The following is a 24699-nucleotide window of genomic DNA, read 5'->3' as shown; positions in this document are numbered from 1 at the left end:
GGTTCAATGCCCTGATGTTTTTCCTGACTTCCCTATAGCAAAAATAAATAAATAAACCTGGCTTTGTACGGTAAAAAAAAAAAAAAAAAAAAAAAAAAGTATTAATGTTTATCATCATTTATTTATCATCATTTATTTTCCATACACCTGACTTTATTTTGAAAAAAGCCTTTCAGTGTTTTTCAAAGTCAAAATTCTCTCTCTCTCTCTCTCTCTCTCTCTCTCTTTCTCTCTCTTTCTCTCTCTCTCTCTCTTAGCAAATATCTAAAGAACTTTTTTCAAATAATAAGCAGTGAAGTATTTTTGTTCTATAATTATTTATTTCGTGTTTTTCTAAAGGAAAGATAAAAGACTATGCCAATTGCCAAGGTTTACTTTCCAAGAATTTTATTTGTTTAATGATTTTTCTTTCTTCATTAAAATATCAGGGCAGTTGTGTCAGCCTGACATTTTTGTCTTTATGGAAATATCAAAATATCATTATACCCCAATATCAGAAGTGAATATTAATTGAGTAATCACAAACTTGTTCATAATAGAAAAGTTGTATTCAAGCCATTGAATTGCATTGTTTAGATACTTTTTTATTTATTTCAACTAAATAAGTGCTGTGTCATTGATCTGAAATGCAGAACTGCCTGAAAATTAAGGTCCCTGGCCATTACATTCGGTTGTCTAATGTTAGCCTATTCAAATATGTTTACAAATGTCTTTTTTTTTCTCTCTCACACACACACACACTCTGTGTACGTCTGAAAGGAAATCAGCAGGTACATAACATAACTGCAGCCCAGGGTCAGGACAGTGTGCTTATGTACTTGCGATTTAGTTATTGAAAGCTGTGATGTGAGACACAGGGGAAGTCGTGTGATAATGCTGTGAGGGTGTGTTTGAAAGCTGTGAGGATGGCAGGTCAAAAGTCACACCTCAGATATTTCCCGCAGATCTCGAGAAGTAAATAGCTGAGCTTTGAGCTTTCACGAGCTCTGTTGGAATGCTCACTGTCTCCACCGACAAATTACTGCAGCACAGTTCGCTGCGAGCCATGAACAGAACAGACAACATTCTGAGACTCTGCCACCAGGAGAGCTGGCTAATGATCAGATGAACATTACATGATTCTGCCACTACACAATCAAAAAACGTTATGTTACATGTACTGTATGTACAATTCAAAAGTTTTAAATTAATGCTTTTATTCATAAGGGATGAATTGATCTAAAGTGACAGTAAAGATTTAACTTTTTTTATTAATTAAAACTGCCCTAATAATAAAAATGGTTTAAAATTGTAATATTTCATAACATGTCAGTTGTTACTGTGTTTTTGATGAAATTAATACATTTACATTTATCAAAGGCTTTTAACTAAAGCAACTTAGGGTATTCAGGCTACACATTATTTTTTACCAGTAAGTATGTTCCCTGCACTGAACCCATGACCTTTTGCACTGCTAACGCAATGCTCTACCCATGAGCAACAGGAATAGCCCTTGGCAGACATAATCAACTTCTTTCTAAAAAAAAAAAAATACAAAAATAAAACAAACAAACCATACATACATACATACATGAATAAATAACCTGCAGTTTAATGTTTCAACCATTGGTGTCAGTAGAGAGCTCAGAATTCTGTATTGTACCTTCAAGTTAAGTATTTGCAAGTAAAAAACTTCACATTACAGTAGTATAGGGAGAATTGTGGGTAAATGTGTATTGAAAACAATTTAACGAATTTAGCAAACTTTCACTGGTTACTTACTTAGTTACCAAACTTACTGGGGTTGGTTTGAAATTTAACCTGGATGTGTTTCATGAGATTTGCCAAAGCAGATTGGGGATTTTTTTTTGTACCAGTCAGAAGGTGTGTGTTTTGTTTTTACCTTATAGGGATCTTGAATTATCTTAAACATTGAAGAATGTTATCCACCTGCGTTTGTTTGTTTGTGTGTGTGTGTGTGTGTAAGTGTGAGTGTGAGTGTGTGGTTGAATGCGTGTGACTCCACACCAATAATCATTATCTAGAAAACTGACAATTGAAACTTTTTTTGCCCAAAGGAACTGAGCATTTGCAAAGATTAACTTGATAACTCACCTTGCATGTGCTTATTAACACATGACTACGCCTGCATGGAAACTTCTCTGTCACAAAGCTGTGAAGAGTTCATTAAGTTCCTTTCAAATTGTTGTAGAGCAGGGAGGCTGTACATTCTGTTTCATAGCAACACAAGCATCTTGTGCCTGTGGCTTCAGACATTTCCACCGGGTTACTTGTGTCATCATGTACTCAATACCCTTTATGCTGTTTCAAACCTGTATGACTTCCTTTCTTCTGCAGAACACAAAGGGAGAAGGTTAGTCAAATATCCAAGTTGCTTGTTTTTCCTATACAGTGAATGTGAACGGTGCTTGAACATTCTGCAAAAAATCTCTTTTTGTATTCAACAGAAAAAAGAAAGTCATACAGCTTTGAAATGACATGGATGTAAGTACATTTAATTTTTTGGGTTAACTAAATGAGACATGTTTTGGATAAACCTGCAAAGAAAGTGAAACTGATATATTATAAGCAGCCAAAGTCGGCATCCCTGTCCTGACCCTCTCCATGTTATTTTGCATTCATTTATCAACTCTATGATCTGCTCATTCATTTAACACGGGCCTTGGGGGCGGTGCGGGGACCTTGAGACTCACAATGCATTTAATTACAGAACCCCTATGATACCCGGCTCCTTAATTGATTCAGGCTTCCTTTGTGCACTTCCGAACGGTGAGAGACACAAACATAATAAACGAAAGCCATGTGCCCAACACAACATTCGGTCTCTGCTAGATCTGTACACATGTTGTTGTGTAATATCTTATCTCTTTTTGCAGTACAGCGTGTAACAATACAGTATCACAGCCAATGTTTACTCAATTAAAGGGACAGTGTACCCAAAAATAAATTCATAATTTACTTAAAATGTGAAAGATGCATCTTTATTTTCATTAACTGCAAGGATCACATAGCTGTAATGTATGCACAGTGCTGAAGAAGGCATTCCAGAATCAACAACTTAAACGTATAGTTCACACAAAAATGAAAATTGTCAAAATTCTGTTAATTTACCTGTCGTTCCAAACCCATAAGACCTTCATCTTTGGAACACAAATTAAGATATTTTTGATGAAATCCGAGAGCTTTCTGACCCTGCATAGATGCAACTAAAATGTTCAAGGTCCAGAAAGGTAGTAAGGACATTGTTAAAATAGTCCATGTGACATCAGTGGTTCAATCTTAATTTTATGAAGCTACAAAATACTTTTTTGTGCTCAAAGAAAACAAAAAATAACAACTCAACAATTTCTTCTCTTCCGTGTCAGTCTTCGATTTGCATTCACAACAGTACCACGACGCATGCATGTGGTGCTGCTGATGCAGGAACCACTGTCCTGACGTTGAACCGAGATCCGCTGTGCCTTGTTTACAAGCAGAGGAATGCAGCTGGTTTAAGTTTTCTTAGGAAATGATACTACTCAGAAAATGCTTTGGAAGAAATTGTTTCAACGTGTTACTCTCTAACAGAATATCCAAGGAAGCTACAATAGCATTAAAACACCAACCAGCCAACTCACTCTCATTCATTCCATATCCAAAAGATTCTATTCATCTTTGAAACTCAAGTGAAAACTTTAATGAAACCTGAGAAACTGTTCCTCAACTGAAAGTCCAAGTAATCTATACTTTGACATTTTAAAACATCAAGAATTCTTACCACATTTGATGTGGTCTATGTATGTGTGTTGATGAGTGTTTATACTGTTTGTGAATAAAAGCCTGAAATAAATTATCTATTAAATTATACATCATATAAAACGACCATGTCTCTTCAGAAGATTTTAAATGAATTAAACCACTCGCCTTTCTTGTATAATCACTTTTTGTACTTATTGAACTGTCAGTGTTTGGACTTTTAGTGGAGAGACAGAAATCTCTCAGTTTTCATTAAAAATATCTTCATTTATGTGTTGAAGATTAAGAATAGTCTTATGGGTTTGGGAAAAACAGGAGGGTGAGTAAATGATGACAGAATTTAGATTTTTGTGTGAACTATGCCTTTAAGAGAATTTCATTTTTTTTGTGAGCTATCCCTTTAAGGAAAACAGATCAATGCCTTTGCTGTGGTCTAGTAAGTTGTTAGAGATGCTTGGCCATATTTCATTGTCTTTGGGCAGGAATCAAGCTCTGGGCAGAGATTGCCTGCAGGTGAAGTCATCTCATTCGCTTAATATGTCTGACTACCATTTATTCCAATACAATTGTCCCAAACACACAGTCCACAGGACTACAGAATCCTTGGTTCTGTTTGACAAATGATACAACTGCATATATGTACCCTCAGGGTGTTCTGTCAGGTCTTATGGGTTACTCTGTTGCTATGTCGATGGGAGCTGATCCTGAGGTCATCTGAAAAAATGAAATAAAATAATGCAGCAAATGAATAGCTGCTTGAAAGAGGGGGTTTCTTGGGATCATTACATTGATTTCCCATATTAAAGTTTGACAGGGAACGAGTAACTGGTGACAGATGGGTAAGGGGAAACGGCCCTCCCCCTTCCTAACACGTCACCGTGTGTGGCGTCCGGCAGTGAAATAGCCGGCCCTTTAGAGAATGTTTGTTTGAAGGGGGCTCATTGAGCTGTTATGTCATTAGATTTTACTGCCCACTGGACATGAGATAACATTGCCATAACTTATTGATTGGCTGACAGCAAGACCAAACCCTTGGTGTAATGATAAGTCCATAAACACCATCAAAATGAAGATGAGCTCTACAGGTGCTACTCATCATCTTGATTTTAATGCAGACGCTGTGCTCAATTTTCACCCCAGCTTGTCTCACAATTCATAATTTAGATCTCTTGATGCGTGTGCTGAAAGTTTTGTGCGAGAGCACTAAAAATATTCTAGAAGACGAACAGTCAATTTTCCACTGAGTAGATGAGATTCTAGCCTTAGGGAGACAATAAAAAATTTTGGAAAACAGGGGAACACTAACTTGTGTTGTTATTTTTTTTGTCACAAGCGACATATAACTAAAATATATTTACAGATGAGATGTTCCTTCAAGGAAATGTCTATGTGTTCCTGTAGGCTGGGCCTTTTTATGCCTTCTCTGTCCATGAAGTATTGCAGTGGGAGGAGGTAAGTTCTGTTCGGATCGGCGACAGATGATCAGTCTTGGCACTGTTAATCCTCATTATTTCCATGTGAATCTTTGATTTCCTCTAGCTCTGCCAGCTGACTTTCTCTAATGAGTGATAAGCACTTCCTCTAAAATCTTTAACCCGGGAAGGGTTCATCAGTAATATAATCTGGCCATTATGAGAGCTGTGCTGACAATAGCAAGTGCAACAACATCCAAACAAACATCTTTTTGTGTCTTCCCTAACTACATTTAGGTTCAATGGGGCTAAAAGCTTCCTGGGGCTTTTTGTTTTTATTTTTCGATGAAAAACAAAATGGCAACAAAACCACCACAGCACTTTGCTCAACACATGTTTGTCTTTATGCAATGTGAAACTGATTTGATCCATGACAATAGCTAATAATTAAAATGTTGCAGATTGTAATGAATAAGAAATTAACATATATCTTATATAATTAGAGATAATTTCAAGATGTATTTATGTTTCAATTTTTGTAATTTAAGAGGTTATGAAAAGTGGTTAGATAAACAGTACTGTGCAAAAGTCTTACACCGTGTCTACACTGGACAAGAGTGGCACAGCATTACAAAATACTATAGAACTCATTATAATCAGTTATGCTGTCTACATTTGATGTGGTGCAGCACAACACAACAAATCCCTGACAGTAAACTGGTGCCTCTGGCTGTTGTCAGATGTCTTGTGCAAACCGAAATCTCACTGGATTATTACAATTAATGGCAAAATGTTTGGAAATGTAAACTGATATTTCCTACTGACCCACTACAGCAAAAAGATAGAAATAACTGACTTAAAACCATTTTTTAGCCAGTGAAAATAATGGCCTAAGACTTTTGCACAGTACAGTGCGTATATGTATGTGTGTGTGTGTATGTGTGTGTGAGAGAGTGTATATTATATTTGCATATTGCTGTTAATTGATAAGCTAATGCAGCTATGAAAATGTCTTTCTCAGAAAAGTTCCTGCTGACAGAAAAGTCTGGAAAGCATCTGGTTAGAAAAATGTGATGTTATATAGGACCTTCTATTGAACGTACTGTATGTCAGTTTCCTCATAGCCTAATTTTTATTGATAGAAAGGCAAAACATTGTGTCTCCAGGCTAAAGTCTGTAGCCCCTGGGGGCTTTTGCCTCAGGCGTTGGGGTATTTTAACCTCATAGCTGTTATATTTAAAAATGTTTACTTATTAAAAAAAAAAAAAAAATCTAACTTCTTCTGCCATTTCTTTCATTAGTTTATACTGTACATTTTATAACATATTTTGTAGATGAAATCTGTTGAGGTTCTTCTTGTGCAACTTGAATTGTCTTGCCCTTAGCACATTTATCCAAATGACAATTGATACCCATATAAGTTTAAAATAAAATACTGACATTTCTGGGATATGTAAATCTATAATAAATTGATAAATAATGATAACTTTATGGTAACCATAAAAACAGTACACCGCTGGAACATTTTAGGATCATCATTTGACAGAACATTATTGATTTAGAATATTGGAGCATTAAAGTTATAAAGGGGGCATGTTCCATAATTTGAATTATTTTACTTTGTAAATATTAATTAATATTAATTAATATTAAATAATAATATTAGTTAATATTTTAATAATATTAATGCAATCATATAAACATTTGACTTTGGTTCAGGAAAATCGTCTAGTTTTGTCTAGGAGGTGCGATTTTAAATAAAGGACTGTATACTTGGTCTACTCCAAGCAATAGAACCTGACAGTGATTTGGCGACTTAAAGTGTGTAAATAGGGGGGAAGCACTGATTTACACGCCAGCCTCTGCTCTCTCCTCACGTTCAACACCATAATACAGGCAGAAACGCAGAAGCCAAGCGCGTGGTGATTGTGCACTGCATGCACACTTTGTTTGCTTTCAAATGCGGGATCAAACAGGGCCATGCGCACAAGGTTAGACCGTTAGAGGACAAATGTACAGTATCGGTCTCTCTCTCAGTCTTTCTTTCTCCCCCTCTCTCTCATACACACACACTCTCCTCACGTTTCCGCGCTCGCTTTCCAACGTGCTGCTTTGACGCCCAGATGTCTCTCCTTGTGCCCGGCTCCTTACACACAGTTACATGCTGCATACTAATAAACTTCAGCCTGAACTGGATGAACGAGACATACAAATGTCGTTTCATCTCTGTCACACGCTGATTCTCCTTCACGCAACATGTTGTGATGTCCTTTTCCTCCCGTCTTTGCGCATTTAAAGGACATTACGCACTGCCAAAACGCTGTTATTTAACGCCACCGCGTCTTTAAACGTCCACACTGCGTCTTTTATTCTATTCGGAGCTTGTAGAACGGATTGCTTTTGATGAAAACGTGACGGGATGCTGAAGATGAGTGGACTATGAATGTGGACAAGAGGAAGGGCAAGGGGGTGAACGGCTTTGAGATCTAAACGCGTACGGGGAAATGTGTATTTATTATGTGTGATCTCTCATATTGACACGTCCAGTGAGTGTGTGTGAGTGCGGGTGCGCGCGCGCGGATATCCATCGCCTGTAGTCTGTAGATCTGTGTTACTGCGCTAGGATGGAGATGACGCAAATGACCCAGCACCCCAAAAAGTGTTTCAAGACGAACATGGCGGCAACTTAACACAGGACCCAAGATGATGATGATGATGAACAGCAGAGAAGATCGAAGGCAAACCGCCCAGATAGGGAAAGAGCAGCTCGTTCAGCGTCTCGCCTTCCCTTGAGGAGATACGGGAACAGAGGAGGCATGTTGTCACACAGAAAGCGCTTTTTCTCCGGCGAGCCATGCGGAATAACGGAGATATGACCGCGCGTGGCTTCATCTAGCCCAGAGAGTCGGATACAGCTGCCGGGAGCGCTGTTGAACGGGAAGAAAACATTTCAAATCAATGCATTTTGTGGCAGAGGAGCCGTCGCGGTGGAGTCGGCCAGTGCTGCTCTTTCCTGAAATATGACCAGGGGTGCTTGGACGTGTCGGCAGCAAGATGAAGGCTTAAAAATCTGCTTCGCACCCCGAGAGGACGAAAAGCCATTATTTACCGATTCGGAAAGGGCCCAGAGATGGCGACTGTCTTTAGCCTCTCTTTTGTTTATCACCGTTTTGCTCTCTGATCATCTGTGGTTCTGCGCCGAGGCGAAATTGACGAGGACGCGAGACAAACGGCTGGAGCACACGAACCATATACTTTCACCCAGCCATCAGAGAGAGCAGAGTCTTATTTTTATAGGCAATTCTACCAAACCTCTGTGGAGACTTGAAACTTGTCATCCTGACAGCCTCTCCAAAAACTGCTTGACTTTTGACGAGGCGGAAGCCGTGTGCTCGGGCCTCTCCGAGTGGAACCTGAGCGATTTCTATCTTTCTTTTTGTAACTCCTACTTCGTTTTTGGGTTTGTTTTACGGGTTTACGAGTCCGGACAATTTGACCTGTAGCCTGGACATGGCTGATGCGTCGGGATGCAGCCAGTGCGTTCAGGCTTACCAACGCTACGACCGACGAGCTCAGGAGAAATACCGAGAGTTTGAGCTTTTGGTTCAGAAATATGAAACGGATGTATATTCGGTGCGGACGTGTATGGAAGAGTGCACGGTAGGCGTATGCTGCCTTTCCCTATGGTGTTGGTTTGTTTGTTGACGGCTTCTAACAGAAGCTCGTCAGGTATGCTGTTACATTTCTTTCACGTTAAGCATATGAAAAAAGCTCTTACATGTGTTCAATCCGCTGTTTTGTCATCTGCGCGCGAGAACGCGCGCGGATACACGGTGCGCGCGCACTTGTGGATTAACGGGAGGTGGATTTTTTGGGCACCTTGAATGCACAAGTTTGGGATAAATGGAAAGGAGCTTATTGGAACGTCCAGCAGTATGTCTTTACTGTGGGATGTGTTCGTGTGATTCCTAAATATTATGCTAATCAACTAAAGCCTACCAATGGATGATTCATGACACAAATGAGAAATGATGGGCAAGCTACACAAAAATGCAGCTTGAATAAAACATCTAAACTAAACTCAAAGCTCCCAGTTTAGCTAGAAATTTCAGCATTTTTATAAATATACAATATAAAAAAGTCAGATATTATTTGATTAATTACGTTTTTATTATATATTTAAAAAAAATCATCAAATTGGAATACTATATAGTTATTGTGAGTGTGCTCAAGTGACAGCTTGGTACAGTATCAGATGGTAGTTCCATGGAATCTTATATATAGTGACATCACTATATATAAGTGTCATGCAAATACCATGGTACTCAAAATAATAACATGGTACATGTCCATGGTAGTGTAGTGGTTCATTTTGGTACCTTGCAGTGTAAAGTGTTTTGTGTGCTGTTCTCTGCTAACTCAGAGCAGAATTAGGGGGTTGGTTTCCGGCACTTTTCAGCTAGCAAGGCAAAAAGACCAGCTTAAACCAGCAAACCATCTTAGGTTTGTTTAAGATGTTTTTATCCACAGGGATTCCTCTCAAAGATGGCAATTACCTCAGTGTGGAAGGATGAAGCTGAGGGCATGTCCTCTCATTTGAAACTGCGATCTAGGAAGCTACAGGAAAACAATGATTGTGTGTGAGAGAGAGTGAGAGAGAGGTGGCGCAGTGCTTTATGGAATTTCAATAACGTTAATAGCGCAGCAGTGATTTTTCTGCGTAATCCCCGGAAGGCTATTCTGTTCCAGTCATTGTTCAGGTTTTTTCTCTTTTCCTCTTCCGTCACGGTGATGAATAATGTTGCTGTTGCACACGCATGAAATAGGACTGTTGCTTTTAGTCTGTACCTTAACAGATTTGTTTTTTGTAGTATTCGACTACTGAGCAGCTGCAGCCACCACAGCACAGAAAAGCATATGAAACATGCCATTCCCAAACGATTACAGTTTTGAGTTTATATTTCCTGTGATGTGGGATGAGAAAACAAGGGCAAAATGTCCTGCCAAACTGACTGCAGGACACTTTGTAAAGTACATTACAGTGTTTCAGTGGGTGTGCAGCAGATTGTTGCATCTATCTCTTTTGTTTTTCTGTTTTCTCTCTCTCTCTTGCTTCCTATATGTATTTGTTTAGTTTTCTATAGGTTTACATTTGAGAGTGATTTGGTCTCTGTCCATGGTGCTGAAACAAGCACAAAATACATAGCAGCGTTTGCTGAATAAAACACATAATCACACCTGAAAATGCAGTACAAAAACAATCCATATTTCTACTAATTTTCTCCCTAGTAACAGTCTAAAATATTTAATTAATGTTGTATTCACATCTAGATGTTGCAAAGCTCTATAGCATTTTATGTTATAACAACTAATTTTTAATAGTTTAGCATTAAAGAAAATATATTTTTTTTGATTAATACAATTTGCTGTGTGATATTGTAAATGTAGTCATGGCTAAAAAGTGTTTTCATACACACTAAAAATGAAAATTTGATGAATTCTCAGGCCATCCAAGATGTAGATGAGTTTGTTTCTTCATCAGAACAGATTTGGAGAAATTTAGCATTACATACTTGCTCACCAGTTGCTCAGCAATATGGTGGTGGATGTTGGTGTGAGAGGACAACAGGAGATGGGGATTTTTTCACTGGAGGAAAAGTTATTATGGATTATGGTCTTGTATTTTGGTCAGAACTGATGGTTTAAAGGTAAAACACTGTAAAAATGGATTTGTTAATTAGCTTTTCACTTCACAAAACATTCATTGATGGCCTGGAGTCTTGTGGATCCTGAACAAATCTGTTCATATGAAGAAATAAATATCTACATCTTGGGGATGAGTACATTTTCAGCAAATTAAATTTTTGGGGTATTAATTTTTTCCTTAATTATAAATACTTAAATATATTGTTTTGCATGTTTTCGTTTTTTTTTTTATTTTTTTATTTTAAAGGTTTAATTTACAAATAAAAACTGAAGCATTACTATGGAATATGCTCAGTACATATCCTGCCATACATAAACTATTTAGACTTCAGATGGTACACAAATCCAATGCATAATCCATATTAATCCATAGATTGTTTAGACACTTCCTAAAATTACTCTTCCATTTCCCAGTCCAAAATCCAAAAGCCTGTAGACAACCTAAGGCAGAAAAGCAACTTTCCGGAAGAAATAAATTCATAATCCTCCATCTGTCTAAATGTGTGCATATGCATGCATGAGAGGGAGTTGAGGAAATACATGAAAACGAAGAGAGAGATTTGTTTTGTTACCTCTTCCCTAGTTTCAGCCTCAGGCTGCAAGGGCCGCCCACAGTCCCTTCACTGACCATCTGATGCATACTGCACACAAAACTGGCAAGCTCTAATCTGATTGGCCAACTTTAAGCAACATCCTTTTTTTCAGTCCACCTGCAAAAAGTTGTGTTAACAAGGCAATTATACACAAGTAGAACCATGTTCTACTTTGTTTTCATTATGTTCTTAGACAGAAATTCTGATAACAAAGTCTATACATGTTTATAGTCTATTATTATAATGCAATCTATTTGAGATGATTCTGACCTTCAACAGGAGGTATAAACAAAACAATCTGTGACTGGTCACTTTATGTGTCAATCAGCCAGGTTCTTGGCCAGATATGCTGCAGTGGGAACCAGATCTTATGCCTTTAGTCAAACATCTGGCTACCTAGACTACTTCTTCCCAGGAGCGCTTAGAAGAGACATGCTTGTTTTTACAAGGCTTTTTGTCAGTTAGAATGACTCTGATTGACTGATGTTGATTGACAGCTTCTAGTGGATGTGAAGGGGGCCCAGGTGTCTTCCCTTGAACATGACCAGGTTCCGCCCCAGGTGCAGCCGGGGCAGCCCTAGAAGACACTTGAATTCATTAACCCTATAAAGTCTAGCATATGAAAAAATTGTCTGATTTTTTTATTATTTTTTTCATTTTCTCATTCCTTTTCTCATTTATTGAAACAGTCTAAAATTGCATCTGTGTTTTTGCTGAGTATCATATTTGATAAATCAGACTTTCATGGCTAATATAGTATGATATAGTAAGAATATGGAGCTTATGCTCTAGGAGGTTGGTAAAAGCACCTCAATTTTATACAGAGACCCAAACTAAGCAAAAATATGCAATTTGGTGCAGTTGCTGAAATTTATATTGCCAAAAAGTTAAAACTCTGATAGCTTGTAATGCAAATCAGTGCAATAAAAACAATTGTTTTTATAACGAATATTAAACTTAAATAAATGCATATGAATATCACTTGCCACCATACAGTATCTCCCAAAAATATGTCTTAGTAAGATTATATTTAAATGCTTTAGTTTAGTTTAATTAGTTTTATGATCAAATCTTTGGTTTTATTGTGGAAGGGTGAGGTGGGGGGAATAAACGAATAAATATTCCTCAAAATCATATTTGATACTCACATTTGAACATAAAAATCTGAAAATGATTTATGGATAATCAATTTAACTATAAGTTGCTTCAGTCCGGTAAATATTCAGTGTTGAAATATTACTAATATTCTTACGTTTACTTGTTCATTTCATTGTCTCATCAAAGAGAGAAGGCATGTAGCAGATTGTGTACAACAGGTTTTCAGCAAAGTTTTGTTAATTTTTATAAATTAGAGGCCACAGTGCTTTGCGTATCAAGTATTATACAGTGGGCTTTGTAGAGTAATTTCTGCTTGGAAGAGAAACTTGTATTGAACAAGCATACACTGAAGCCCTTTCACTGTTTAACAAGGAGACATTTGTAATCAACATACTAAATTCTTTAGTTATAATTGGTCCATAGGGAATGACTGAAATTGATACCTTGTTTTGTTGGTGTTTTGGTATTGTAGTTCCATGTGAAGCACAAGTCTTCTCCTTTTGTCCTCCTCCTTTTCATCATCTAATCAGTAAGTGGAATGCAGACTAGAAAGTGTTGGAAGAATCACATCGTCCTAATGAAATAAAAATCTGAATCTGGGGAGTTGGCAGCCTTTTAACACAATCTAAATTGCAAATCGGTTCTTATGTTCGTGTGACCTTTGCACAAGCACTGCTCTTTTTGTTTGAATTGTGGAACGTCAGTTTAATGACCCCTGCTCTTCTTGAAGTGAAATTATATTTTGGGGGAAAACAATCATATCTCTCGTTGTCTCTTTTTTTCCCTTTTTAAAATCGCCTTTTCCTCCTCTTCTCCCTCTCCCTGTGTGTTTACTCGCCCCCTCACCTTCATGGCCTGCACATTGTTGCACACAAGTGGGGAGATAATGACATTTTTGCCGAGATGCTGCCCTCTTGACAGCACGACAGTGAGACTTTGTAAGGGCACTTTATTCACTTCCTAAGCCATGGCGACTGCAGAGGGAGCAGAATCCGGCCCTCTGCATCCTCTTCCCCGGGGCATTAAATATGTATGGGACTAAAGAGCCATGGACCTGCCGGATCTCTGTTTGCAAGGAAAATTAATGAGACGGAAAGACAGCGATTTCCACCGTGCTGCCCCGTGTTCGCATCCGGGAACAGGCACTTTTGGTGCTGAATATCAGTGGTGATTAACATACAGAGGGCGGGTTCGCATCTGGTAGAGATCCATCATATAAACATGAAGAGATCTTGAAGGTGAAGTGTGTCATTACTGTGGCGCTAGCAGCACTCAATGGAATGGTGAAATTGTGATTGTTTTCAAGCTGGTTTTCTGAACACACTCCCTTCACCTACCACAATTATATAGTCCCACTTCAAGTTGCAATTTTGCTGTGTGAGGCTGGTTGTGAAGATGAAATAAGCATACTAAGGTTTTGATTGTGTCAGCGCTGTTTACATTTTAGGGCAATCAAACTACTTACAGTTGACTCTATTTATTGAAGTGGGATATAAAAAGTCACTGAAAAAAAAAATGGTGTAGGGTTTACTTTGCAGCCGTTTTCACTCAGAAATTGCTGTAGTAAATTTCACAAATAATAGCAAAGAAACAGCTAGTAACACCTGAAATTAAATGTGAAATACTGAAGCAGAAAGTTAGTAAAATGGTATTTTCTTGGAAAACATACTCTAATAATCTTTGCTTAATTAACAACATTATTTATACAGACCCATATTATAGACATCTCACTAGCCATCTGTAGCTACATAGGCATATTTTTTTTTATAAAATACAATATATATATATATATATATATATATATATATATATATATATATATATATATATATATATATGAAATCTTGAAATTGTTGAAATTGCAAAGTTTCATCTTAACATGTTTAAGGCCACCTAAGTATGTGGATTTTGCTTGTGTTTGTATGTAAACAGTGGCAAAATTGTATCATTTATTTACATTAAAACATATTTCATTAACTGATATAATGTTAATGACAACCACTATAAAACACTACATAACTGATAACAAAAATAAGAAGAAACATAATTATTGACATGAAAAAATATAACAAAAAATAAAGTCTTACAGGGAATTCTGGGAACTTGGTATTGCTTAGTATAAAAACAGATAACATTTATCAACATATACAATTTCATCTTTACACATTAATACGATTACCCAGACCATGGGCGTTTTGCATTTGTGTGGTTATACCCTTCTTCCTGCTAGATGTGAGATAAATTTTAGCGTGAAAGATACTGATGAATCATGATTTGGGTCCTTTTTCCTTGCAATCACATGGAAGCAAGTCTTCAGGATGTCTCTTTTTATGTTTCACAGAAGAACAAAAGCTCTGGAAGGAAATGAGGATGAGAAAAATGATTTTCTCTTTTGGATGAACTATTCCAAACATGAGCAATTCATCCACAATCCACATGAGAAATCTCCTCTCCACTGTACAGGCACATTCAAGCATTATTACTATTATGGAAATGTTTCTTAACCTCACCTACCCATACACCAACTCGCCCACCCACACTAGATGAACCCGAAGTAGAGAAAGAAACTGGCAAGTGTGAGTGTTTACTCTCCTCAGGTAGAGAATAATCTTACTGTGGGGATCGTCCTCCTGCATCTAGGCACGGAAACCAAGCACATGGCCATAAACACACAGTAACCAGACCTTTCATTTAGCCCTGCCACTGCCAGAGCAGCAGGTACCTCCTTAATCCTTTCCAACTAAACCGGTCTCCAAATCATTGAAATCAATGCTTCCTGCTCGAGTCCTCTTTAACCTTTCCTGGAAGGGCAGATGGTGAAAGGAGGGCTGGCGGACGAGGCTTCTTTGGCTTAGAGGCTCATATGCCACTCTATATCCCTGGAGTTGGCTTATCGTCCTCAGCCCTGGGGCCTTTTTGACACGGCACAGAGGCTCACTAAAAAGCCAGAGGACAAAGCCAAGGATCATGATCCTTTTCTACTGCCGCTCCACGGGCCAGAGATGTGCTCGTGGCCCATAGGGCACTTGTGTGATCGTTGTTTTCCCCTGTCTAGAACACTTGTAAAACGACAAGCAATTACTGTCAGCTCTGTGCACACATGGGCATATTTACCGATGTGTTGTGAATTCCCATTTAGAGACGAGACAGATATGAAATGGAAGATAAATGAAGTTGGATGTGGGAAGTGTCTTTTGTTCTGTTGTAGTGAATGGTCATAAAGCGAAGGCATTCGCTCGTTTCATAATGAGGAGCTCAATGAGGAAACAAGTTCAAAGCGAAGGCATTTGCTAGTTTATTAAACCAGTTATTCTCAACCTTTTTGACTCCAAGGCCCCTCATAATCAAAGGCCTGAATCTAGACTGTGATATTGGTACTTCTGGTGTAATGCCAAAGCTGCTAGTGGTCAAACTTTATTTACACAGATATAATTATAATATTATATAGGAGGGTTAGTGTTTAAATAATCATTATAAACAATTGATTAAATTCCAAAATCCTTCTTTTAAAGAATACTGAATTTGTGTTTTCCTATCATCTGTGATTATAAAAAGTTTTTCTTTTAAATAGTTTTTATTCACTATTAGCAATTTATGTTCACTTTGGAAATTTTCCTGACTTCTTAAGATTTTACCTTCCATGACTTTTCCAGGTCTATAAATTACACTTTTAAAATTCCATATCTAGGATTTACAAGATCATAATGATGGTTTTGAGAGAATAAATTAAAGGGGTGGTTGAATGTAATTTTACTTTTTTATTCTCACTGTTACTTTTTAGTTTAGTTTACGATGCTGAAAGTTCAATACAAACGGAGACACTGTTTAAAAATGTAAAATTATGGCAGTCTAATGCCTACAAAAAATGGCTCATAGGACTACAATGAGTTACTTCCCGGGTTGGTGACATCACAAACCCTGAAATTTACATAAACCCCGCCCCTAGAAACATGCAATAAAGGGGGTGAGGCCATGTTGCGCTGCTTTAGAGAAGAGGAAGAGTTGTTGCCATGCTGTCAAATCTAGGGGTGTACGAAAAAATCTATTCATATATGAATCATGATTCTGTCTTCTAACGATTCTAATGGAAGTTTTAAAATCTAAAGCAGTGGTTCTTAATCCTGTTCCTCGTGTCCCCTGCTCTGCTCTGCATCTCTCTCTCTCTATCTCTCTCTCATCAACTCGTTAGCTCTCACTTTGTGTATAGACAGACAGATATTTTTCACATAGTTAACAGAAGCGTTAAACATGGACGCTCATGCATTTGCCATGGTATCAAGCAATATTTGCAGGCAAGCACTTTTTACTGTTACAAAAATGCTACCAATCTGGAATGTCCATACCATTCTGAAATGTCCTATAAGAGCCGTGCTTGCACAGGTTCTGCTCGACCCTCTTGACTAATATTCTCTGGGTCTCATTTGGGCTCAGACTGATAAGCAATATTGACAATTGAATATTGAATATTGAGGTGAGAGGCGTGATGTTTCTGCACTAGGCAGTTTAGCCAATCACAACACACTGGGCCAGCTAACCAATCTGAGCCTATTGCTTTTTTCTGAGGGAGGGGCGTCATAAAACCAGGAAATCATCAGAGAAGGAACAGAGTGGTGTAGAATAAAGGTAAATTATGTGAAAAATAATGTTTTTTTTATTATTTTTTAATGCATTAACATGTTAGACTGTACCCCATGAACACAATCAAGCCTAGAACAAAAGCAGTCAACCACCCCTTTAAAAAAGAAAAAATTTCAGTTTACATGTAGATTTTTAGCTTTTTTTTCCCCTCGTTATTTACAAGCTGGGTTTGTCTTCTTTAATGATTTTAAGCCATTTTGTGGCTCCCTTTGAGGCCTCCTGTTTCAGAACTGCTGCTTTTAGCACACTCTCAACTTACATTTGGGTTTATAGAAGAGTATGGCTGTTTTTTTTTTTGTTTTTTTTTTTCAATACAGTATATCGCCTGTTACTTGGAGCGTATAGATTTTGTGTGAACTCAGGTGGTTGGCTCAGCACTGTCACTGTAATGAACTGAATCCATTGTACATTACTGCCAAGAAATCAGGGCTCAACATTAAGGATGGCACGCTGGCCCAGGACCAGTATGAGAGTGTTTCATACTGATTGACAAAACTTGCCCTATTGGGCCAGAAACTTGGTCGCAATGAACTCGAAGTAGCAGCATATCTTTTCTTCCATATTTTGACCGTACATTTCAGTGTAACTGAAGACAAAAAAAAAGATAAATAAATAAATTTGGGTGGGTTTTTAGTTCAACAATAAGATTAGATGCATTTAGAAAAGATGCATTTAGAAACCATATATAAAATTCCATTTTATGCTTACTTTAAACATTTGGTTTTCTGTGACATTTGGAATGTTGTCAAAACTGACTTATTATTTTTTTAGGAAAGGTGTTCATGAATTGTATTGCTGTATAATATTTAGCTACAAATATTCTTTGTAAAGAAAGCATCAAATTTGATTTAAAATTCTGCTTTTATATAATATTTTTAAATTCAACAGTAATACGTAATAAAAAAAAGGTACATTTACAATGAGACATATTACATTTATAAATGCAAATATAATTTTTAATTTCATAATAACACATTTATGTTTGAGCTGGTGAAAAGGTTAACAGGGAATTTGAAGAAATCTGAACTGCTAGCAAGGAGGGAAAATCCTCACTGTTGAGCCAGTTTGATAAATATTCGATAAATGGTACAGTCATGTTATATTTCAGCAACACTCCTTTATTTGTTTTCTAAACTGAATGAAGTCACATGTATGAGCTGTGATTGGCTGGCTATGATGTAACACTGCAACAGAACACATCAATATGACACACAGAGGCACACACGTCTTGCCCCACACACATTAAAGCAAACAAGCAGTAATTGTGTATCTCTGGAGTGCTGTTTCCTGCAGGGTCCAGGCCTGGCCCTTTCTTCCGGTCTAATTCAATTTGTGACCTCCTGATTCTTTCTGCTGTACTTGATGTTAAAGGAGGGGACCGTCTCTCTCAGTGCGCTTACGTGCCTCATCCACTGCTGGAGCCGAAGTCTTGTGTGTTACACTCTCTCTAGGAGAGATGATTTAGTCTCAGAGATTCACTCTGTAATACACACGTACCAAAGGAATCTTTCTTTCCCCATTTATCTTTTACTGTCCATCTCACTCCCTCTGTCGCAGATCTGTATGTCGGATTGGCTCTGTATTTCTATTACAAGCTGTGTCCACACAGGCCCAGACAGACTCCCTGAGCTCCCTCAGGACTGCCTCTAGAACATGGCAGTTAAGACAAGCCTTTCTTCCTTCTGTCTTCCCAAGTCTCTCTTCTTCTCCTGAGTGGAGTATGGCCACATGCTCTGCCAGAGATCTGTTTTACCGAACTAATCCTTCCTGCAGGCTACATTCTGTTAGAGGACATGTACAAAACCTCTGAAATCTAGAAATCTGCACTCTTAAATAGCATACAACTAGTTCAGGTTGTGAATTACAATGTTAACGTTATTAATAAGTGGGGCAATCTCATAAGGGAAACATCACTGTAGAACTGTAGATATTATCACTTGTTTGAATGACGCAGAACATTAGGGGTGCTCCAATCAGGATTTTTGAGGCTGATCACCATTTGCCAATCACAGAAAGCAGTATCTGCCGATACCGATCACCGATACTGATCTTTTTAAAGCCTTCTTTTTATCATTTAGAACTATTTATAGTGATACTCCAATCAGGATTTTTAGACATTTTATTCAGGGCCTGAATTTCATCTTTGAAAATGGGGGGAATTCCCCTCTTAGGTGACTCTAGTGAGAGGGGGAGCAACTTTCACACAAGAGTCCGCTACTGATCCATGGCTGTTTACCACAAACACATCATGTATCCATTATTTTGATTCCAAATCCAAACATTGTCACTGAAAATGCTTTTCAGCATTGAATTTTTTTTTTTTAAACAGTACAGTAATAGAATCTTTAACAGACATGTTTAAACACAATAAATATAAGCAACACATTATTCAATGCTTTTTACTTTTGCATTTACTTGTAGATTTATATACTAAGTTGCTCAAGCAAGTGGCAAAACATTTAAACTGCTTTTCTTATATTATCACAAACTTATCATTGACAGAAATAGTCAGCTCTACTGCCTTTTCTTTTGCATTTAAATATTAATTCCAAGCAATCCAACAGTTCATAAACAACTTTGTTTTCCTACCTCCACGAGTGCCATCTATTATTGTCTTCTTTATCTAAAAGTGCTCTTTCCCTTTAAACCTAGCCAAAAAGCCATATGTGTTGAATGGGAAACACAGTAGACTTTAATAATATGCATTTATGGTGTAATTACTACATTTTTGTGTCAATCCTTGTTCATATTTACTGCAAACAATGCATTGTTACTTTCATTCTTCGCTTGCAGCGCAGCAATATACTCTGTGCGGAAACTCTGCACTGCTGCAGACGCACCGCTCCTGAACGCACTGCTGGACCACAACCGTGGGCAGTGTGAAGGCTTTAATACATTAACACGATCGCGGAAAAATACACACCACGTATGCACTGCAAACGGAGTAATGTGAACCTGGCATTATGTGTGTGTGCTGTGAGTGTGCATGAGCGCATGGTCTCCAGGAGAGAATGCGAGCTCTGAATGTTAAACAAGAATAAGAATAAAGAAATGCAATTTATAAACTTTAGTGATGATGTGACACTACCTCGACTCTGCAAGTGACAATTCCTGTCAACTGTGCAGCTGCAGCTCTCTTATAGACAGACGTGATGTGTGGTGATTTGAAGTCATTTGCGTATTTTGAGAGAGAGTGAGAGAGCACACAGTGATTCACTCACGCTGTTTGTGAAATTACGTCACACACAAGGTTTTCAAATTACTTTATAAGTTATTTATTGAAGAAAAATGAAGGTGAATACATCACCTTCAGCATTATAATTATTTTACCCGCACTGGACAGAGACTGAGACGGTGCCGCTGCATGACATGCCAAACCTCTCACGGCAGCATCATCAGCTGAGATCGGCCTTTTTAGAGAACGCCGATCAATCATCCCAATATGATTATCGGCCGATAGTGATTGGTAGCTGATCAATCAGAGCACCCCTACAGAACATGGAAGCAGATATAGGCTAGCGGTAATTTGCAGAAATATTTGAGGGTGAAAATTCGAAAACCTGTCAAGAATGTTATAATTCACAACAAAATCAAATGAAAGAAATAGGGCTGAAGCAATTACCGCAATATTGAAAAACTGCGCTATTGACGAGCTAACCAAGGAATTCAAGATCCGCAGCAACCATGATTTTTGCGTGTTTTCTTTTTTTATAGGGTTATGCCCTTCTCGTTTCACACCTTGTGCATGTGTACTGAATATTAAATAAGTTAGTAATGATAATATAATGTGTACAATGCTGATTTGTACAGAGGCTCCGTAGATTTGTACTTAACAAGCCTAAACAGACAGTGAATGAGAGAGAGATCGACTGAGCGCGTGCAATTACTTGCGTCTGTCCTCCAGGCCGAGTCATATATTTTATATATATATATTTTTTTTGGTTTTGGTTTCAAAGTCTTCTGAATATGACCTCGTTAGTTATATCGTAACACATACATGCACAGATTATTTATATATGTGTGTGCTCGCGTTTGTATATATATATATACGTACATGTATGGCGATAATACTGCATACCGCGGTTGAACCACTCAAAATTACCATAAGGGAAATCCCTCACGCGATACCCCTAGAAAGAAATGTCTATTATGTAAAATATTATTACAATGTCAAGTAACTGGGTCTTTATGTATAATGCATTATAAAAGTAGTTTGTAAATTATTAATGCAATGGAAAAGCTGAATTTCAGCATCATTACTCCAGTCTTCAGTGTCACATGGTCCTTCATAAATCGTTCTAATATACTGATTTGCTTCTCAAGAAGCGTTTCTTATTAACAGTCTTTTCAAAAGAGCAGCATTATGCACATTATGTATTTACTGTCACTTATCAGTGCATTTGATTAATTTGTCCTTGCTAAATAAAAATTAAATAAAAATAAATCAATTTAAAAATATAATACAAAATCGTACCCACCCCAAACATTTAAGAGGAACTGTGTATTTCGCTTATAAAAAATTATTATGCAAAAATGCTTAGTTGTTGCTTTTTTATGTTAACACTTTGAAAGTGAAATGGTGCTGGATCACAAGTAAAAAGCATTGCATGTTCTTTCTTTCTTTCTTGCTTTCTTGCTTGCTTGCTTGAAGTAAACATACATCTTATCAACCCAGTACAGCCTGTTAGCTAATTGATGACCATTCAAAATTAGCCATGTGCTCTGACAAATCTCATCATAGATATTCAATTTAGAGTAGGTGTTTTACAAGTTCCCAATTTGAATGCTTTTAAAAGCATGAAATGCAAAAACCCAATAATTTTTGATCGATCTAGCTTTAAAGGATGTGACAGAGGTGTCAACATTGTGATCTCAAGTGTCTTTGGGGAGTCTCCTAATTGTCTCTGATGAATCTGTAATCGCAGGCACAAGACTGCAGGATGGTCCATAGGGACTGAGGTGGCTGTTTAGCTGGAGGTGCTATGCTGTAGGTAATTAAGATCAGTGTGTGCTGGTTATTATGAATTAGAATAAAACAGAGCAACTCATTAAGACTCACTCCTGGGATAATTATGAGCAAAAGGAACCATATTTATTTTTTTGACCCTGACAGGAAGTCTTCAGTTAAATCTGACTAACAGATGTCACCGCAGTCCTGTATTGAACCGAGTCAACCAGAGACCTCAAACTTGGGGTCAGAGCCAATGATGAGGTCACCTCGCTTTCTCTCCCTCTTCATCGTTTCCTGTTGCATCTCTGAAGCTGATGTCTAATTTAATTAGTGTGTTGTTGGTTTTTGGTTGTGCAAACAGCAGAACGGAAGGCAAACTCAATGTCATATGAAATGGCAATGTTTATCCCACAGTGTTTGTCCCACTTTGTCTCTGGTGTTTTCCCTGAGTGTGTGGGGGATTAAGGCTTCCAGGAAGAGCTGTGCTGATTTTATGAGAAGCTTATTGATGAAGTCTCTCATTTCTTCCCTTCTATGATATGATTTTTTTATGATTACTGAGCTTTGCCTCCAATCTGTTTGATGGACACAGCAATGTCTTGAAGGGATACCCCCTTCTTTAATGCGACAGACCAGTACATCGACCGCATCACAGCAGAAGCAGCACCTATCCACTTGTCAATCTCCCGCTCCATCCTTCCCTCACTCGTAAACAACACCCCAAGATAATTAAACTCCTACACTTGAGGCAGGACCTCTCCACCAACCTGAAGGGGACAAACCACCCTTTTCCGGCTGAGAACTATGGCCTCGGACTTAAAAGGTGCTGATTCTCATCCCAGCCGCTTCACACTTGGCCAGCAAACCGTCCCAGTGCACGCTGAAGGTCCTGGCTTGATGAAGCCAACATGACAACATCATCTGCAAAAATCCTGTCCATAAAAAAAAAAGCAGGACCGGTGATAAAGGGCAGCCCTGCAGGAGTCCAACATGCACTGGGAACAAGTCTGACTAACTGCCGGCAATGCGAACCAAGCTCCTGCTCCAGTCGTACAGGGACCGGACAGCCCTTAGCAGAAGGCTCCGGACCCCATACTCCTGGAGCACCCCCCACAGGATGCCGCGATGGACACGGTCAAATGCCTTCTCCAAATCCACATAGCACATGTGGATTGGTTAAGGCAAACTCCCATGAACCCTTCAGCACCCTGGAGAGGGTATAGAGCTGGTCCAGTGTTCCACAACTGGGACGAAAACCACATTGTTCCTCCTGAATCCAAGGTTCAACTATCGGCTGAATTCACCTCTCCAGTACCCTGGCATAGACTTTTCCTGGGAGGTTGAGGAGTGTGATCCCCCTGTAGTTGGAACACACCCTCCGGTCCCCTTTCTTGAAAAGAGGGACCACCACCCCGGTCTGCCATTCCAGAGGCACTGTCCACAACCGCCATGCAATGCTGCAGAGGCGTGTCAGCCAAGAGAGCCCCACAACATCCAGGGACTTGAGGTACTCAGGGTGGATCTCATTCACCCCCGGTGCCTTGCCACCGAGAAGCTTCTTAACTACCTCAGTGACTTCAGTTTGGGTGATAAACGAATCCACCTCTGAGCCCTCGGCCTCTGCATCCTCAATGGATGACATGTCAGTGGGGTTGAGGATATCATCTAAGTATTCCTTCCACCGTCAGACGATATCCCCTGTTGAGGTCAACAGCTGCTCACCTCCACTGTAAACAGTGTTGGCAGCAGGGGTGTGCCGGTACTAGTATCGGTACCGAACGGTTCCTGGGCAAATTCTAAATGGAAGTGATCATCCTTATCCCCTTGGAGTGGGGACTTTGGAGTGTGCAGGGCACATGTGTGCCATTATGTAGTCGTTAGGAATGCACTTGGCAAAAGGGCACATAATTTCCTCCTTCAGCTTGGATGTTCCCGTGACAACGCAGCATGTGTCCATCACCAGATTCGCTGATGGACACAGACATAACAACAATATACATTTTATATTTTAAAAAGTTTTATATATATATTAGTTTTTATATATTATATAGATTATTTTAAAACTTTTTAAAATATAAAATTTATTTGCAACAGTTATGCTGACAACAATAAAAATACATTTATGACAGTAAAACAGTGACATCTGCTGACGGACACCATTTGGAATTTGCATATGAACCGTTCGGTACCGATACTAGTACCAGCACCCCTAGTTGGCATGGCACTGCTTCCCCCTCCTGAGGTGCCATACGGTTTGCCAGAATCTCTTCGAGGCCAACCGGCAGTCTTTCTCCATTGCCTCACCAAACTCCTCCCAGACCCGAGTTTTTGCCTCCATAACCACCCAGGCTGCAGCCCGCTTGGCCTGCTGGTACCCGTCAGCTGCCTCAGGGGTCCCACATGCCTGCCAGGCCTGGTAGGACTCCTTCTTCAGCTTGAAGGCGTTCCTTACTTCCGGTGTCCAACACCGGGTTTGGGGACTGCCGCCTTGACAGGCACCGGAGACCTTACGGACAAACTGTGACTTGCACAGAAGTCCAATAACAGAACACAACTCAAGTTCAGA

General features: G+C 38.7%; 1 protein-coding gene and 1 pseudogene across 1 annotated transcript in view; both read left to right on the top strand.

The window, feature by feature from the left end:
• The window catches only part of LOC109105473 (unconventional myosin-XVI-like), a 736220-nt gene that overhangs the window by 370923 nt on the left and 340598 nt on the right, over window positions 1-24699 (top strand).
• Window positions 7078-24699, top strand: part of LOC109075793 — a 124216-nt pseudogene continuing 106594 nt past the window's right edge.

The sequence above is a fragment of the Cyprinus carpio genome, chromosome B9 (genome assembly GCF_018340385.1).
Source record: "Cyprinus carpio isolate SPL01 chromosome B9, ASM1834038v1, whole genome shotgun sequence".
NCBI lineage: Eukaryota > Metazoa > Chordata > Actinopteri > Cypriniformes > Cyprinidae > Cyprinus > Cyprinus carpio.
Note: the sequence above shows the minus strand (reverse complement) of the source record. Positions and strands in the feature narration are given on the sequence as shown.